This window comes from Pristiophorus japonicus, chromosome 2 (genome assembly GCF_044704955.1).
Source record: "Pristiophorus japonicus isolate sPriJap1 chromosome 2, sPriJap1.hap1, whole genome shotgun sequence".
In the NCBI taxonomy this organism is placed as follows: domain Eukaryota; kingdom Metazoa; phylum Chordata; class Chondrichthyes; family Pristiophoridae; genus Pristiophorus; species Pristiophorus japonicus.
In genome coordinates, this window is record NC_091978.1 from 149,922,300 (window position 1) to 149,942,705 (window position 20,406).

A 20,406-nucleotide genomic window follows, 5' to 3' on the forward strand; every position below is an offset into this window, starting at 1 on the left:
TAATTTTCCTTGTTAGCCACAGTTGAACCACCATCCCCATTTTATTTTTACTCCAGACCGGGATGTATAATTGTTGAAGTTCATCCATGTGATTCTTAAATGTTTGCCATTGTCTATCCACCATATAGTATCTTTAAGTATCATTCGCCAGTCTATTCTAGCCAATTCATGTCTCAAACCATCGGTTACCTTTCCCTAAGTTCTGGACCCTAGTCTCTGAATTAACTGTGTCACTCTCCATCTAATAAAGAATTCTACTATATTATGGTCACTTTTTCCCAAGGGGCCTCGCATAACAAGATTGCTAATTAGTCCTTTCTCATTACACATCACCCAGTCAAGATGACCAGCCCTCTAGTTAGTTCCTCGACATATTGGTCCAGAAAACCATCCCTAATACACTCCAGGAAATCCTCCTCCACTGTATTGCTACCAGTTTGGTTAACCCAATCAATATGTAGATTAAAGTCGCCCATGATAACTGCTGTACCTTTATTGCATGCATCCCTAATTTCTTGTTTGATGCTGTCTCCAACCTCACTACTACTGTTTGGTGGTCTGTACACAACTCTCACTAGCTTTTACTGCCCTTTGGTATTCCACAGCTCTACCGATACAGATTTGACATCATCCAAGCTAATATCCTTCCTTACTATTGCCTTCATTTCTTCTTTAACCAGCACGCTACCCCACCTCCTTTTCCTTCCTGTCTACCCTTCCTGAATGTTGAATACCCCTAGATGTTGAGTTCCCAGCCTTGGTCACCCTGGAGCCATGTCTCCGTGATACCAATTACATCATAACTGTTAACTGCTATCTGCGCAGTTAATTCGTCCACTTTATTCTGAATACTCCTCGCATTAAGGCACAGAGCCTTCAGGCTTGTCTTTCTAACGCACTTTGCCCCTTTAGAATTTTGTTGTAATGTGGCCCTTTTTGCTTTAAGTTGCTCTGCCCTCCACCTTTACTTTTCTTCTTTATATCTTTTGCTTCTGCCCCCGTTCTACTTCCCTCTGTCTCCCTGCATGGGTTCCCATTCCCCTGCCATATGAGTTTAACTCCTTTCCAACAGCACGAGCAAACACTACGCCAAGACCTTGGTTCCGGTCCTGCCCAGGTGCAGACCGTTCGGTTTGTTCTGGTCCCATCTCCCCCAGAACCAGTTCCAATGTCTCAGCAATTTGAATCCCTCCCTTCAGCACCACTCCTCAAGCCACGTATTCATCTGAGCTATCCTGCGATTCCTACTCTAACACGTTGCACTGGTAGCAATCCTGAGATTACTACTTTTGAGGTCCTACTTTTTAATTTAGCTCCTAGCTCCCTAAATTCGTGTCGTAGGACCTCATCCCGTTTTTTACCTATATCGTTGGTACCTATATGCACCACGACAACTGGCTGTTCACCCTCCCTTTTCAAAATGTTCTGCACCCGCTCCGAGACATCCTTGACCCTTGCACCAGGGAGGCAACAAACCATCCTGGAGTCTCGGTTGCGGCCGCAGAAACATCTATCTATTCCCCTTACAATAGAATCCCCTGCCACTCTAGCTCTCCCACACTTTTTCCTGCCCTCTTGTGCAGCAGAGCCACCCACAGTGCCATGAACTTGGCTGCTGCTGCTCTCCCCTGATGAGTCATCCCCCTTACCAGTACCCAAAGCGGTGTATCTGTTTTGCAGGGGGATGACCGCAGGAGACCCCTGCACTACCTTCCTTGCACTGCTCTTCTTGTATATCTATATCACCAAAATCAAAACAGAAAATATCTTTACTTGTTTTAATCTTTCATCATCTGTGGGTGGCTATTAGTCAGCTAATCTGAGATTCCAATCATCTCCAATTAAATGAATGTTTTTAACTGGAGGGATTTAACAGCCAAACCCTCCAGACACACCAAGGCTCATGGGACTATATCTGTTAACATACTTTAAACAGCTTGGCTTTTATGCAAGATCATCATCATAGGCAGTTCCTCGGAATCGATGAAGACTTGCTTCCACTCTTAAAATGAGTCCTTAGGTGGCTGAACAGTCCAATACGAGAACCACGGTCCCTGTCACAGGTGGGACAGATAGTCCTTGAGGGAAAGTGTGGATGGGACAGGTTGCCGCACGCTCTTTCCGCTGCCTGCGCGTGATTTCTGCATGCTCTCGGTGATGAGACTTGAGGTGCTCAACGCCCTCCCGGATGCACTTCCTCCACTTAGGATGGTCTTGGGCCAGGGACTTCCAGGTGTCAGTGGGGATGTTGTACTTTATCAGGGAGGCTTTGAGGGTGTCCTTGTAACGTTTCCTCTGCCCACCTTTGGCTCGTTTGCCATGAAGGAGTTCCGAGTAGAGCGCTTGCTTTGGGATATGCAAGATAAATTACTGGTAATACTAACTGTAAACACTAAGAAGTTCTCCCGCTTGTCCCATAACGTCAGTGTGTATTCTGTTTTTTCAAGGGTTTCCATTGACCTTCCCCCGAAGTTGCAGTGGACGAACGGGTAAACCCGCACAGAAATTTACTCCCTACATTTAACTTTGAGCATCAGAAGTTCAATCTCTCCCTAACCAACATCAAGTTTTGTATAATCTTTTAACAAAGAGTAGGAGTAAATGGGTACTTTTCAGAATGGCAGGCAGTGACTAGTGAGGTACCGCAAGGTTCTGTGCTGGGGCCCCAGCTGTTTACACTGTACATTAATGATTTGGACGAGGGGATTAAATGTAGTATCTCCAAATTTGCGGATGACACTAAGTTGGGTGGCAGTGTGAGCTGCGAGGAGGATGCTATGAGGCTGCAGAGTGACTTGGATAGGTTAGGTGAGTGGGCAAATGCATGGCAGATGAAATATAATGTGGATAAATGTGAGGTTATCCACTTTGGTGGTAAAAACAGAGAGACAGACTATTATCTGAATGGTGACAGATTAGGAAAAGGGGAGGTGCAACGAGACCTGGGTGTCATGATACTTCAGTCATTGAAGGTTGGCATGCAGGTACAGCAGGCGGTTAAGAAAGCAAATGGCATGTTGGCCTTCATAGCGAGGGGATTTGAGTACAGGGGCGGGGAGGTGTTGTTACAGTTGTACAGGGCCTTGGTGAGGCCACACCTGGAGTATTGTGTACAGTTTTGGTCTCCTAACTTGAGGAAGGACATTCTTGCTATTGAGGGAGTGCAGCGAAGGTTCACCAGACTGATTCCTGGGATGGCGGGACTGACATATCAAGAAAGACTGGATCAACTGGGCTTGTATTCACTGGAGTTCATAAGAATGAGAGGGGATCTCATAGAAACATTTAAAATTCTGATGGGTTTAGACAGGTTAGATGCAGGAAGAATGTTCCCAATGTTGGGGAAGTCCAGAACCAGGGGTCACAGTCTAAGGATAAGGGGTAAGACATTTAGGACCGAGATGAGGAGAAACTTCTTCACCCAGAGCGTGGTGAACCTGTGGAATTCTCTACCACTGAAAGTTGTGGAGGCCAATTCACTAAATATATTCAAAAAGGAGTTAGATGAAGTCCTTACTACTCGGGGGATCAAGGGGTATGGCGAGAAAGCAGGAAAGGGGTACTGAAGTTGCATGTTCAGCCATGAACTCATTGAATGGCGGTGCAGGCTAGAAGGGCCGAATGGCCTACTCCTGCACCTATTTTCTATGTTTCTATGTTTCTATAAGTTACATTGTAATTCTATTGCGTTTTGCTTCTAGTTGTGAAATTGCAGATATAACTCCCTTGGTTCGCCAGTGCAAACTAATAAAGAAAGCTGCATGTTGTTTTACATCCCACAATAATCATTCAGACATGCAGATGACAAAATTGCTGGGTTCCAGTCCTAGCATAGCGTCTCACTCAATGGGAGTGCAGCTCAGAGAACTGGGCACAGAGGTCAGCATGCCTGATTTGCAGTGTTCCCGATTTTACAGTCATTAAACTCAGTGGCTAGAAATTCGTAAGTACCACGAATTGGTTGTACTGACCTCCATGGCAGATGCTCTGATTTGTGCTTCCCTTACAATTATAGTGCTCTAATGACACCCCAATATTATTATGATGATTATTATTACATAAAGTTGGAAACAACCAATTTATGCTTGCTCAGGACTTGTTAACAGCCAAACCAGAAAACTTGTTCATACCTCCAGAGGATTCTTGAATATTGGGCAAATAACTCCAGGCTTAATTAAGTAAAATATTTTGAAATAGCATCAAAAAAGTGACAGAATATATACAATAAGAATGGTGACCATCAGCCTAATCAATGCTTGCTTATCCACTACACGGCGCAACCTTGCACACTGCTGTCCAGACCATAATAATGCTAAGTCCAAGGAGAGGCAAAAGAAAAAAGAAAAAGAATGTTGACCAATTTCAGACAAAAATGGGAAACTCCATAATTACAATCAAGCAAGCTCCAAGAGGCTGTGGTTTTCCATAACATGTGACTAGAATATTTTATCTAACCCACATTAGCCCCTCCATCCAATGCACCCACGCCCACCCCGTGTGTCATAATATCCTCTTCACTCAGGAACTTGTCAAACATCATCTAATAAACTAGCATATCGACCCATATCTCATCTGAAAGTACAGCCCTTTGGAGATTTCTGTATAACAGCATTAATGCAGCACTTGCTGGGGAACATTGCAGTAGAATAGGAGGGGAGAGGGCAGCCAGGGAGTGTAGAAGGTATTAGGCTCACAACTTACAGCAAAGCCCAGACAGTTGGTCTACTGTAAAAGTCAGCTATGCTCACATGAGAAGATGTAAGTTGAGCAGGGAGACTGTGACTTAGGAGTGTCATCCAATCCAAAACTATCTGTAAGGCAGCTAACCATCTACGTTCGATTATCAGTGGTAGTGAAGACACCATTGCCCCTCACTTTTGTGCCACGTAAAAGCTCCCATGGCATTATTTCGAAGAATAGCAGGGGAGTTATCCCTTGCATTCTGGCCAATATTTATCCCTCAATCAACATAACATAGAAACATAGAAAATAGGTGCAGGAGTAGGCCATTCGGCCCTTCGAGTCTGCATCGCCATTCAATGAGTTCATGGCTGAACATGCAACTTCAGTACCCCATTCCTGCTTTCTCGAAATACCCCTTGATCCCCCTAGTAGTAAGGACCACATCTAACTCCTTTTTGAATATATTTAGTGAATTGGCCTCAACAACTTTCTGTGGTACAGAATTCCACAGGTTCACCACTCTCTGGGTGAAGAAGTTTCTCCTCATCTCGGTCCTAAATGGCTTACCCCTTATCCTTAGACTGTGACCCCTGGTTCTGGACTTCCCCAACATTGGGAACATTCTTCCTGCATCTAACCTGTCTAAACCCATCAGAATTTTAAACGTTTCTATGAGATCCCCTCTCATTCTTATGAACTCCAGTGAATACAAACCCAGTTGATCCAGTCTTTCTTGATATGTCAGTCCCGCCATCCCGGAAATCAGTCTGGTGAACCTTCGCTGCACTCCCTCAATAGCAAGAATGTCTTTCCTCAAGTTAGGAGACCAAAACTGTACACAATACTCCAGGTGTGGCCTCACCAAGTCCCTGTACAACTGTAGTAACACCTCCCTGCCCCTGTACTCAAATCCCCTCGCTATGAAGGCCAACATGCCATTTGCTTTCTTAACCGCCTGCTGTACCTGCATGCCAACCTTCAATGACTGATATACCATGACACCCAGGTCTCGTTACACCTCCCCTTTTCCTAATCTGTCACCATTCAGATAATAGTCTGTCTCTCTGTTTTTACCACCAAAGTGGATAACCTCACATTTATCCACATTATACTTCATCTGCCATGCATTTGCCCACTCACCTAACCTATCCAAGTCACTCTGCAGCCTCATAGCATCCTCCTCGCAGCTCACACTGCCACCCAACTTAGTGTCATCCGCAAATTTGGAGAGACTACATTTAATCCCCTCATCTAAATCATTAATGTACAATGTAAACAGCTGGGGCCCCAGCACAAAACCTTGTGGTACCCCACTAGTCACTGCCTGCCATTCTGAAAAGTACCCATTTACTCCTACTCTTTGCTTCCTGTCTGACAACCAGTGCTCAATCCACGTCAGGACACTACCCCCAATCCCATGTGCTTTAACTTTGCACATTAATCTCTTGTGTGGGACCTTGTCGAAAGCCTTCTGAAAGTCCAAATACACCACATCAACTGGTTCTCCCTTGTCCACTCTACTGGAAACATCCTCAAAAAATTCCAGAAGATTTGTCAAGCATGATTTCCCTTTCACAAATCCATGCTGACTTGGACCTATCTTGTCACCTCTTTCCAAATGCGCTGCTATGACATCCTTAATAATTGATTCCATCATTTTATCCACTACAGATGTCAGGCTGACCGGGCTATAATCCCCTGTTTTCTCTCTCCCTCCTTTTTTAAAAAGTGGGGTTACATTGGCTACCCTCCACTCGATAGGAACTGATCCAGAGTCAATGGAATGTTGGAAAATGACTGTCAATGCATCCGCTATTTCCAAGGCCACCTCCTTAAGTACTCAGGCCCTGGGGATTTATCGGCCTTCAATTTCATCAATTTCCCCAACACAATTTCCCGACTAATAAGCATTTCCCTCAGTTCCTCCTTCTTACTAGACCCTCTGACCCATTTTATATCCGGAAGGTTGTTTGTGTCTTCCTTAGTGAATACCGAACCAAAGTACTTGTTCAATTGGTCTGCCATTTCTTTGTTCCCCATTATGACTTCCCCTGATTCTGACTGCAGGGGACCTACGTTTGTCTTTGCTAACCTTTTTCGCTTTACATATCTATCGAAACTTTTGCAGTCCGTCTTAATGTTCCCTGCAAGCTTGCTCTCGTACTCTATTTTCCCTGCCCTAATCAAACCCTTTGTCCTCCTCTGCTGAGTTCTAAATTTTTCCCAGTCCCCGGGTTCACTGCTATTTCTGGCCAATTTGTATGCCACTTCCTTGGCTTTAATACTATCCCTGATTTCCCTTGATAGCCACGGTTGAGCCACTTTCCCTTTTTTATTTTTACGCCAGACAGGGATATCCAATTGTTGCAGTTCATCCATGCGGTCTCTAAATGTCTGCCATTGCCCATCCACAGTCAACCCCTTAAGTATCATTCGCCAATCTATCCTAGCCAATTCACGCCTCATACCTTCAAAGTTACCCTTCTTTAAGTTCTGGACCATGGTCTCTGAATTAACTGTTTCATTCTCCATCCTAATGTAGAATTCCACCATATTATGGTCACTCTTTCCCAAGGGACCTCGCACAACGAGATTGCTAATTAATCCTCTCTCATTACACAACACCCAGTCTAACATGGCCTCCCCCCTAGTTGGTTCCTCGACATATTGGTCTAGAAAACCATCGATTATGCACTCCAGGAAATCCTCCTCCACCGTATTGTTTCTAGTTTGATTAGCCCAATCTATATGCATATGAAAGTCACCCCTGATAACTGCTGCACCTTTATTGCATGCACCCCTAATTTCCTGTTTGATGCCCTCCCCAACATCACTACTACTGTTTGGACGTCTGTACACAACTCCCACTAACATTTTTTGCCCTTTGGTGTTCTGCAGCTCTACCCATATAGATTCCACATCATCCAAGCTAATGTCCTTCCTAACTATTGCATTAATCTCCTCTTTAACCAGCAATGCTACCCCACCTCCTTTTCCTTTTATTCTATCCTTTCTGAATGTTTAATTCCCATGGTTGTTGAGTTCCCAGCCTTGATCATCCTGGAGCCACGTCTCTGTAATCCCAATCACATCATATCTGTTAACATCTATTTGCACAGTTAATTCATCCGCCTTATTATGGATATTCCTTGCATTAAGACACAAAGCCTTCAGGCTTATTTTTTTAACACCCTTTCTCCTTTTAGAATTATGATGTAGTGTGGCCCTTTTTGTTTCTTGCCTTTTTTTACTCGGCCTTCCACTATTGCTTTTTACCTTTCTACCATCTGTTTCTGACTCCATTTTACTTCGCCCTATCTTGCTGCATAGGTTCCCATCCCCCTGCCATATTACTTTAAACACTCCCGAACTGCATTAGCAAAACATAACAAAAACAAATAATCTGGTGATTATCTCTTTGCTGTTTGTGGGAGTTTGCTGTGCGCAAGTTGGCTGCCGTGTTTCCCACATTACAACAGTGACTACACCCCTAAGGTACTTCATTTGCTGTAAAGCGCTTTGAGACGTCCGGTGATCGTGAAAGGTGCTTTTCAAATGCAAGTCTTTCTTCCTTTGATTGAGACTTTCCAGGCAACCACAGGGGTCATCTCAGAAGTCAGACACTTTAAGCACGATTTGCCGCAAGGCTGCTCTCACTCCGTCACATAACTTCATACAACTGCAACAGAAATCTGCTTCAGGTAAAATTACGTAGGCAGAGTAGTAGCAGTTCTGAGGAAATTCTCAACCATTGTCATCTTTCGCTCCATTAAGAAAGCAATTGAAATGCTGTATCACTACACAGCGCACTCACCAGTTGCAGTAGAAGTGGCATGTTTTTCCAAGTTGCTGGCTTCTCCAATGTTCAGGATGTCATTGACTGTGTGCAATTTGTGTGCCCATCATAGACCCAATGACATACCTAAATAGGAAGGGCTATTCTGTCCCAGAAGAGTGTTTTCATTCTGAAGCAATCAAATGTGGACATGGGTCTATGAAGGAGAAGGAAGATAGGCTGTCTTGCTCCTCAGGCATAGCTTCTACAACTGTGGCACTTCTGCAAAACCATCATACTCCAGCAGAAAACAGGTACAACCAACCACATGGGTGAACCAGGAGACTCACTAAGTAGCTGTTTGGGGAGTAACACAACATTTTAGATGCTTGGAAGAGTGGTGGGGAGGTGGGCTTACAATAAAAAATTGTAGGTGTGCTGTATTTGCTTTTTTCATTACCACTGACTCAGGAAGCGCACATTTAAAAATAAACATGCATTACTACAGTTTGTTAACTTTGACCAAAAGAATGAAGTTCACCCATTTTCTAATAAAATTGAAATTCTTTTCATGCAACACTGTCTGAGGCAGCATAATATCTTCAGATGGTTGGCAGATAAGACCTTATAAGATAAGTTGTCATGACGGATTTGAATCTCTTGTTATGTGAGTCTAAATTTTTCAAGCTTGAATAATAAAAATCTGTTAACGTTGATAGCTTGGTAAAGTGATATGGCAAACAAGCAGAATTTTGCTTATTTTAATCAGTTGCATTTGCAATCTGTACATGAGCAGTATAATCCATCTTACTGACATGTTTTATATGACAAGTTTATCCACTGGTGCATTACACTGGGATTTCTATTTCTAGGATGACTGCATGTTGTTGATGGATCTGGTCTTTGGTCTGATGCAGGAAGAAATATGAGTGCTCATTATGCCTTCCTGTATGGCTGTGAGACATGGACCATGTACAGTAGACACCTCATGTTGCTGGAGAAATACCACCAACGATGTCTCCGCAAGATCCCACAAATCCCCTGGGAGGACAGACGCACCGACGTTAGCATTCTCGACCAGACCAACATCCCCAGCATCGAAGCACTGACCACACTTGATCAGCTCCGCTGGGCAGGCCACATTGTCCGCATGCCAGACACGAGACTCCCAAAGCAAGCGCTCTACTCGGAACTCCTTCACGGCAAACGAGCCAAAGGTGGGCAGAGGAAACATTACAAGAACACCTTCAAAGCCTCCCTGATAAAGTGCAATATCCCCACCGACACCTGGGAGTCCCTGGCCAAAGACCGCCCTAAGTGGAGGAAGTGCATCCGGGAGGGCGCTGAGTATCTCGAGTCTCATTGCCGAGAGCATGCAGAAATCAAGCGCAGGCAGCGGAAAGAGCGTGCGGCAAATCTGTCCCACCCTCCGTACCCTCAACGACTATCTGTCCCACCTGTGACAGGGACTGTGGCTCTCGTATTGGACTGTTCAGCCACCCTAAGGACTCATTTTAAGAGTGGAAGCAAGTCTTCCTCGATTCCGAGGGACTGCCTATGATGATGATGATGTCCACAGTTAAATATTCATCACTCTCTGTGGGCAAATTCTATACACAGATAAGATATGGCCACCAATTTTCATCTGCTGCACCTGGCAGAAATGGGGTGACATAGGGTCTAAATTGGCAGTGTATCCTGTTCCTGCTCCCAATATGCTACCATTTCCTACCCGTCGTGGAAGTGAGTTTCCAGAGTAAGTGTTTGCTTCAGTTGGAAACCTACCTCTAATATGCAAAATAAGGGTCCTAATTGGAATCTTATCTGTAAACAATCATTGTTTTGTAACAATAAACGTGCCATAAACCCAGAAAGTGAGTGGAGCCTGAAATGGTCACTGAAAATAAGTACAGAGCAGGCTCTTGGATTGTCTTTCACTGCTTCAACTTTAACCTTTTGGATAACTGGGTGAAGGGTCTTCTCTTGTGATACCTATCCTAACCCATAGCTGTACAGTGGGCCACATTACTCTTTAAGCTTGACAAAAGGCTTTGTTAAAGCTATTGTTACATACAGTCGACTACTGATAATATATCGGCATTTTTGTGCTAAAAACCGTGAATTAAACAATGTAAACAACAGCAGAAAGAAATTTAATGCCAAAAGAATTGTGTTATCAAATAGATTATATGTGGTAAGACACTGTTCTGTGCTTTTCAAACTGTGCCTTATCTTTCCATTATTTTCTATACTATTGACGTATTGCTGTAAAAACTTGAACAATAATCATAATAAATAATAACATGAAGAATAACATGGTTATTATATACTAACTCTGAAGGGCTTGGCTTAAAAATATGAAGAATGGATAACCAATGAGGTACAGAATCCATGCATTCTCAAAAGTAAGACAAGGTGCATTATTTAGAACTGAATAATAACTTCTGATGAAAGATCATCGACCTGAAATGTTAACTCTGTTTCTCTCTCCACAGATGCTGCCTGACCTGCTGAATATTTGCAGCATTTTCTGTTTTTATATAATATCTTCTGTCACATTCTAAGGTGAGGTAAAGAGGTTGAGGATATTCACCTTTCTGCTGAATATCTCTTTGCTTGTGCCATTATTTGACTGTGAGCATATTTTGTGAAATTGTGCTGTCCATCACATCCAGAGTCCATGGAACTATGGCAGGCCATCCTTTACTGTCTTGTAAAGACTTCCATTCAGCACCAGAAAACAGGGTCTTCACCGTCCTTGGAACAAGGCAGCAGGTGCATGGGAACATCATTATGTCCAAGTTCCCCTCCAAGTCACACACCATCTTGACTTGGAAATATATTGCGTTCCTTCAATGTCGCTGGGTCAAAATCTTGCAGCTCCCTACCTAACAGAGTTGTGGGAGCACCTTCATTACATAGACTGAAGTGGTTCAAAAAGCAGGCCCACCACCACCTTCTCAAGAGAAACTAGGAATGGATAATAATAACCAGCCTTCCCAGTGACACCCACATGAGAATGATTTAAAAAAAAAGACATGGCTGTATATAAAACAGCGTGCTAATAATAAATGATAACTGTGGCAATCAAAAGTTAAAAATAAACTAGTGGGTAGCGAAATTGGGATCAGGAGCTATGAGGCTCCTTAAGGTTCCAATATGATGTCCGTAGTGCATGCGCACACTTCAGATGCGAAATGCGGCAGACACTTTATTGGTAAACGAGTTATCGTGCCTGCACCTAACATAGAAACATAGAAAATAGGTGCAGGAGTAGGCTATTCGGCCCTTCGAGCCTACACTACCATTCAATAAGATCATGGCTGATAATTCACCTCAGTACCCTTTTCCTGCTTTCTCTCCATACCCCTTGATCCCTTTAGCCGTCAGGGCCATATCTAACTCCCTCTTGAATATATCTAATGAATTGGCATCAACAACTCTCTGTGGTAGGGAAATCCACAGGTTAACAACTCTCTGAGTGAAGAAGTTTCTCCTCATCTCGGTCCTAAATCGCTTACCCTTTATCCTTAGACTGTGACCCCTGGTTCTGGACTTCCCCAACATTGGGAATATTCTTCCTGCATCTAACCTGTCCAGTCCCATCAGAATTTTATATGTTTCGATGAGATCCCCTCACATTCTTCTAAACTCCAGTGAATACTGGCCCAGTCGATCCAGTCTCTCCTCATATGTCAGTCCCGCTATCCCGGGAATCAGTCTGGTGAACCTTCGCTGCACTCCCTCAATAGCAAGAACGTCCTTCCTCAGATTAGGAGACCAAAACTGATCACAATATTCCAGGTGAGGCCTCACCAAGGCCGTGTACAACTGCATTGAGACCTCCCTGCTTCTAAACTCAAATCCCCTAGCTATGAAGGCCAACATGCCATTTTCCTTCTTCACCGCCTGTTGTACCTGCATACCAACTTTCAATGACTGATATACCATGACACCCAGGTCTCGTTGCACTTCCCCTTTTCCTAATCTGCCTCCATTCAGATAATATTCTGCCTTCATGTTTTTGCCACCACAGTGGATAATCTCACATTTATTTATCCACATTATGCTGCATCTGCCATGCATTTGCCCACTCACCATCCTGTCGAAGTCACCCTGCAGCCTCTTAGCATCCTCCTCACAGCTCACACTGCCACCCAGCTGAGTGTTATCTGCAAACTTGGAAATATTCCACTCAATTTCTTCAACTAAATCATTGATGTATATTGTAAATAGCTGGAGTCCCAGCACTGAACCTTGCGGTACCCCACTAGTCACTGCCTGCCATTCTGAAAAGGACCCGTTTATCCCGACTCTCTGCTTCCTGTTTGCCAACCCGTTCTCTATTCACGTCAATACATTACCCCCAATATCATGGGCTTTAAATTTGAACACTAATCTCTTGTGTGGGACCTTATCAAAAGCCTTTTGAAAGTCCAAATACAGCACATACACTGGTTCTCCCTTGTCCACTCTACTAGTTACATCCTCAAAAAATTTCAGAAGATTTGTCAAGCATGATTTCCCTTTCATAAATCCATGCTGACTTGGACTGATCCTGTAACTGCTTTCCAAATGCGCTGCTATTACATCTTTAATAATTGATTCCAACATTTTCCCCTCTACTGATGTCAGGCTATAATTCCCCGCTTTCTCTCTCCCTCCTTTTTTAAAAAGTGGTGTTACATTAGCTACCCTCCACTCCATAGAAACTGATCCAGAGTCGATAGACTGTTGGCAAATGATCACCAATGCATCCACTATTTCTAGGACCACTTCCTTAAGTACTGTGGGAAGCAGACTATAAGGCCCTGGGGTTTTATCGGCCTTTAATCGCATCAATTTCCCTAACACAATTTCCTGATAAATAAGGATTTCCTTCAGTTCCTCCTTCTCACTAGTCCCTCGGACCTCTAGTATTTCTGTAAGCTTATATGTGTCTTCCTTCGTGAAGACAGAACCAAAGTATCTGTTGAATTGGTCTGCTATTTCTTTGTTCCCCATTATAAATTCATCTGATTCTGACTGCAAGGGACTTAAGTTTGTCTTCACTAATCTTTTTCTCTTCACATATCTATAGAAGCTTTTGCAGTCAGTTTTTATGTTCCCTGCAAGCTTACTCTCATACTCTATTTTCCCCTCCTAATTAAACCCTTTGTCCTTCTCTGCTGAATTCTAAATTTCTCCCAGTCTTCAGGTTTGCTGCTCTTTCTGGCCAATTTACATGCCTCTTCCTTGGATTTAACACTATCCCTGATTTCCCTTGTTAGCCACGGTTGAGCTACCTACCCCATTTTATTTTTATGCCAGACAGGGATGTACAATTGTTGAAGTTCATCCATGTGATCTTTAAATGTCTGCCATTGCCTATCCACCGACAACTCTTTTAGTATCTTCGCCAGTCTTTCCTAGCCAATTCACGTCTCATACCATCGAAGTTACCTTTCTTTAAGTTCAGGACCCTGGTCTCTTAATTTGATAGAGCAGAAAATTAGTGTCCTGAAGCAAATCACTAAATATATTCAAAAGGGAGTTAGATGTGGCCCTTACGGCTAAAGGGATCAAGGGGTATGGAGAGAAATCGGGAATGGAGTACTGAGGTGAATGATCAGCCATGATCTTATTGATGGTGGTGCAGGCTCGAAGGGCTGAATAGCCTACTCCTCCTGCACCTAGTTTCTATGTTTCTATGTTTACATCCAATTCAGTGCTTTTCGACTATAGTCACTGTTGTAATGTAGGAAAAGCGGCAGCTAATTTGCGTACAGCAAGCTCCCACAAACATCAATGTGATAATGACCAGATAATCTATTTTTTTGTTACATTGATTGGGGAAGGAAGATCGGGGAAGGAAAATTGGGGTCAGTCACCAGAGAATCTTGGCCGGCCTCAGGATGATCATAGGGGAATCCAGGAAGGTGGTTGGAGGCCTGCTGTGGGGACCTCCGATCATGGAGGGTGGGCGAGGCAGAGACCCTGGATCCAGGAGGTAGTTGTAAAGGCACTCACCTCCTGGACGCAGCAGTCCCCACCTTGCTTTAACTGTCTTCTCCCTGTGACTGAGGAGCTCTTCCCGGAGTCACAGTGCGGATTCCGTCCACTATGGGGTACAACGGACATGATCTTTATGGCGCAACAACTGCAAGAGAAATGCAGGGAACAGCACCAACCCTTCTACATGGCCTTCTTTGACCTTACAAAGGCCTTTGACACTGTTAACCGCGAGGGACTATGGAGCGTCCTCCTCTGTTTCGGCTGCCCCCAAAAGTTTGTCGCCATCCTCTGCCTACTCCACAATGACATACAAGCCGTGATCCTGACCAACAGATCCACCACAGACCCAATCCACATCCAGACCGGGGTCAAGCAGGGCTGCATCATCGCGCCAACCATCTTCTCGATCTTCCTCGCTGCAATGCTCCAGCTCACACTCAACAAGCTCCCCGCTGGAGTGGAACTAAACTATAGACCCAGTGGGAACCTGTTCAACCTTCGTCACCTCCACACCAGATCCAAGAACGTCCCAACCTCTGTCGTCAAACTACAGTATGCTGATGACGCTTGTGTCTGCGCACATTCAGAGGCTGAACTCCAAGTCATCGTCAACATCTTCACCGAGGCATACGAAAGCATGGGCCTTACACTAAACATCCGTAAGACAAAGGTCCTCCAACAACCTGACCCTGCCACACAGCACTGCCCCCCCCAGTCATCAAGATCCACGGCGCGGCCCTGGATAACGTAGACCACTTTCCATACCTCAGCAGCCTATTATCAGCAAGGGCAGACATTGACGATGAGGTTCAACACCGCCTCCAGTGTACCAGCGCAGCCTTCGGCCGGCTGAGGAAGAGAGTGTTTGAAGATCAGGCCCTCAAATCTGGCGTCAAGCTTATGGCCTAGAGGGCTGTAGTGATACCCGCCCTCCTGTATGGCTCAGAAACATGGACCATATACAGTAAACACCTAAAACCACTGGAGAAATACCACCAATGATGTCTCTGCAAGATCCTGCAAATCCCCTGGGAGGACAGACGCACCAACGTTAGTGTTCTCGATCAGGCCAACATCCACGGCATCAAAGCACTGACCACACTCGACCAGCTCCGTTGGGTGGGCCACATTGTTCGTATGCCAGACACAAGACTCCCAAAGCAACCGCTCTACTCGGAACTCCTGCACGGTAAGCGAGCCCCAGGATGGGCAGAGGAAACTTTTCAAGGACATCCTTAAAGCCGCCTTAATAAAGTGCAAATCCCCACTGACACCTGAGAGTCCCTGGCCAAAGATCGCCCTAAGTGAAGGAAAAGCATCTGGGAGAGCGCTGAGCACCTCAAGTCTCGTCGCCGAGAGCATGCAGAAAACAAGCGCCGACAGCAGAAAGAGCGTGCGGCAAACCAGTCCCACCCACCCCTTCCCTATTTGTCCCACCTGTGACAGAGACTGTAATTCCCATAGTGGACTGTACAGTCACCTGAGAACTCACTTTTAGAGTGGAAGCAAGTCTTCCTCGATTTCGACTGCCTATGATGATGGATGATGATTAACTGCTGGGTTTTACGAAATGTGCGAAACCCTTCTAACTACAATTAAAAACAAAATGGAGATTAAAAAAGAGGCTTCCAGCCTCATTGTCATATATAAATTGACATTCCGCCTCCTGGCAGTGGGTTGACTGCCCGCCCACATCCTGCCTCCGTTAAAACCGAAATGGGCGGTTTGGAGGCTTGTTCAGCTCGGGAATTCCATTTTTAACAATTAACTACCCCCACGCTCCAAACCCACCCGCTTTCTATATTAATTTTCTTCCACATAGAGTAGTTGAGGCAAATAGCACAGATGCATTTAAGGGGAATCTCGATAATACATGAGGGAGAAAGGAACAGAAGGATATGTTGAAACAGTTAGATGAAGAAGGGTGAGAGGAGGCTCATGTGGAGCATAAACTCCATCATAGACCAGTTGGGCCAAGTGGCCTGTTGCTGTGCTGTAAATACTGTGCAATTCCATGCAACTAAAAGGAAAAGCATACAAAAATGCAAAAAAATAGCATAGAAGTGGCGAATGGGAAAGATACAAAGAACAACAAAACAAATCAGAGCTGCAAAAAGGGAATGTTAAAAGAAGCTTCCAAGGGATATCAAAATCAACACAAAATTTATTTGCAATTATATTAGGAAATAGAGTGTGGTCGGCTGCAATATTGGCCGCTCGAAGACTGATAACGGTGATATTGTCAATGACAATAAGGACATGGCAGACAAGTTGAATAATTACTTTGAATCAGTAAATTAATACGGAATCAGGGACAGGAACTTAACCATATAAACGGAGGCAAAATAACAGTAATGAAGAAAATAATGGCACTGAAGAGTGACAAACCCCAGGGCCAGATGGTATCCATCCAAGTAGGTGTGCACATTGCAGGTGCCTTAACTATAATCTTCTAAAGTTAGCTCCATTCATAACCATTCCTTTAGATTGGAAAATTGCACATGTCATTCTGCTATTTAAGAATGATGAGGGGGAGAACTAGGACCTATGGGCTCAATTTTCCCCAGTATTTGCGCCATTTTTTTTTGGAGTGGGTTGTTTTTCTGGCCTAACTTAAAAATCCCCAGTTTCCCCAATCAATATGCGTAACTCAGTTAGTTTTAGGTAAGTTTTTTTTCTCAAAAGGGGGTGTTACCAGCCACCTACGCCAATTCTGGCCATTTAGAAACTTTGGTCAAATAATAGTTACTCCATTTCTACTTAGGCCAGTGTATGTGGCCTCTCGAGAAAACCCTTGCTAAAGAAATCGGCGCAGGTAAGGAAATCAGTGCGGGTAAGTGCAGCAGATGCCAGACAGCAGCAGCAGGAAAGGTAAGAGAGAGGGGGAGAGAGAGAGGTGGGGGGAGGGAGAGAGGGTGGGGGGAAGCCTTTCGGGTGTAGTTAGGTGCGGGGACCGGGAGGGAGGAGATCACTCGGCCTGGGCTGGGGGGGGGCAGGAGACCGCACCGACAAGCCCTTCGGACACGGCTAGGGGCGGGAGAACACATCGGCAAGCCCTTCGGACAGGGTTAGTGGCGGGGGAATGCACCGGCAAGTCCTTCAGCCAGATACAGAGAAAGAGAGAGAGAGATCGGAGAATGGAACCGGTGGGGACTAAGAATGGGACCGGACCAGCAAGCCCTTCAGGCAGGGTTGGAGGTAAGTTGCTATTATGTGTTTTTCAATTTTTTTAATGTGTTGGGAGCTGGCTGTATGTTTCACTTTGCAGACTCAGCTCGCATTGTGTCCCTGGTTACCATGGCAGCCCGATCTTTTGATGCATCCCCAAAACTATAGGTCGGGTTAAGCCAGGCCAAAATGAAGAGATCCAACAGGGAAACTTTAGAATATTTTTTTTTGCCGTACTTGGGCCTCAAACAATCGGGCGTAACTCTTCAAGTACTCCAAAAAAATGCTTTGGGGAAAATTGAGCTCTGTACATCTAACATTAGCCTAACATCTGTTGTTGGGAAATTACTAGAGTCGATAATTGAGGATAGAATGACTGAACACCTTGATAATTTTCAGCTGATCACAGAGAGCCAGCATGGAATATTAGGTTATGCCTGACGAACATGATTGAATTTTTTGAAGAGGTGACTGAAGTAGCAGACAAGGGAATGTCCTTGGATGTTATTTGGACTTCCAGAAGGCATTTGATAAAGTCCCTCATAAGAGATTGTTACGTAAAGTTGAAGCCCATGGAATTGAAGGCAAATTATTGATCTGGTTAGGAAATTGGTTAAGTGACAGCAGACAGAGGGTAGGGGTTATAGGCAGATACTCTAAACAGCAGTGATCTGTGTTGGGGCCTCAACTATTCACCATACTTATTAATGACTTAGATGATGGGATAGAAAGCCACATTTCCAAATCTGCCAATGACACAGATAGGCGGCATTGTAGACAGTGTAGATGAAAGCATAAAATTACAAAGAGATATTGATTGATTCAGTGAATGGGCAAAACTGTGGCAAATGGATTTCAATGTCGGCAAATGTGAGATCATCCACTTTGGACCTAAAAAGGATAGAACAGGTTACTTTCTAAATGGTGAAAAGCTAAAAACAGAGGAGGTCCAAAGAGACTTGGAGGTCCAGGTACATAGATCATTAAAATGTCATGAACAGATACAGAAAATAATCATAAAGGCTAATGTGATGCTGGCCTTTATTTCGAGAGGACGAGAATACAAGGGGGTAGAACTTATGCTACACCTATACAAAGTCCTGGTTAGACCACACCTGGTGCACTGTGAGCAGTTCTGGACACCACACCTTAGGAAGAATATATTGGCATTGGATGGAGTGTAGCATAGGTTTACCAGAATAATACCCGGACTCCAGGGATTAAATTACGAGGAGAGATAACACCAAACTACTGTTGTATTCCGTCGAATTTATCTGGTTATGGGGTGATTTGATCGAAGTTTTCAAGATATTAAGGGGAACAGACAGGGTAGATAGACAGAAACTATTTCCGCTGGTTAGGGAGTCTAGGTCTAAGGGCATAGTCTAAAAATTAGAGCTAGACATTTCAAATTAGGAAACAATTCTACACACAAAGGGCCCAAATTTCCCCAGCCGCTTACAGCAGCGTAGTTAGACGTGGTGTGCCAACTTCGTGGTGGAGAAAATGTGCCGAAAACTTACTGGGATAATTTGGCCGCTCCTGGATCCCTGTGCTCCCATGGCGTGGCGCTGCGAAACCTGCGAGGGGCGGAGCTTGGGTCGCGCTTGCTCAGTGCAGCCGGTAGTGGGGCGGGGCTTGGGACTTCGAGTGCCGGCAGGTACGCATATCCGTTTGTGCATGCGCGCATGTGCAAAGCGCGTTGAAGCGTGCGCGCATGTGCAAAGCGCGTTGAAGTGTGCGCGCATGTGCAATGGGCCAGGAACCTTGGCAATCCATTGAAGGGAAATCCATTAAAGGGAAAGTGACCTCAGTGCATCAGCAGCATTGGCAATGGGCCATATTGGAAGATAAGATATTAATATTGATTTTGGGGTGGCTGAGGGAGTGGAAAGGAGTGTTGCATAGGTGCATGCAAGGTGAGAACTGTGTTTTTTCAACATTACCTGAGTGTGAATCTAATACACCAATGACGCAAGAGCATGCAAGAAGGACAAAGAACTTCTTGCATGAGGAGGTGGAGAAACTAGTCACTGTCATTCAGGACAGATGGCAGGAGTTGGATATCACTAAGAGTGGTCCCACAAAAGTTCCACCTAAAGAAATGAGGAGACGATGGAACCTAGTTGCAGAAGAATTCTCCGCAGGGGTGAATACTGCAAGTGTAAAAAGAAATGGCAGGACGTTGGTCAAGTAGTGATTGTAAGTATTATCTTGAGTTTTAAATGGAATTGCAATTGTTACTGTGATCATCTCTTTCTGTCCCATCCATCAGAAGCTCACCATGTGGCAAAAATTATACTTTCAACTTTGCAGAAGAAATTGGCCGACAACAAAAGGGAAAGAACTAGAACAGGAGGAGGGCCGCCAAATCTGAACCAACTATCACCACTGGAACAAAGGGTCGCTGCCTTGCTGAGTCGCACCTGCAGAAAAAGAATCAGGTCTGCACAAGCTGGGCCCACACCCGAGGGTGAGGGTCAATCATGAAAATGCATTGTCACCCTTCAAATCAACCTGCTGACTGGCCTGCTATGCGGGAGACTACTCATTTCACCCATCCTGCCCCCTCCTTTCCTGCTAACCATTTGACTGATCTGTTGTATTTTGCAGAAGAAAAAGATAATCCTGAACACCCTGAAGATCAACAAGATCCAGATGCATCCGCTCCAGACCAAGGCGGGTGGGGGGAGGAGGGGTCCATGATCTGTGTTGACGGGAGAATGCTGATCGTGATATGGATCAGTCCATGGTACAGGGCATCACTTTGCCAGGCACCTCCATGA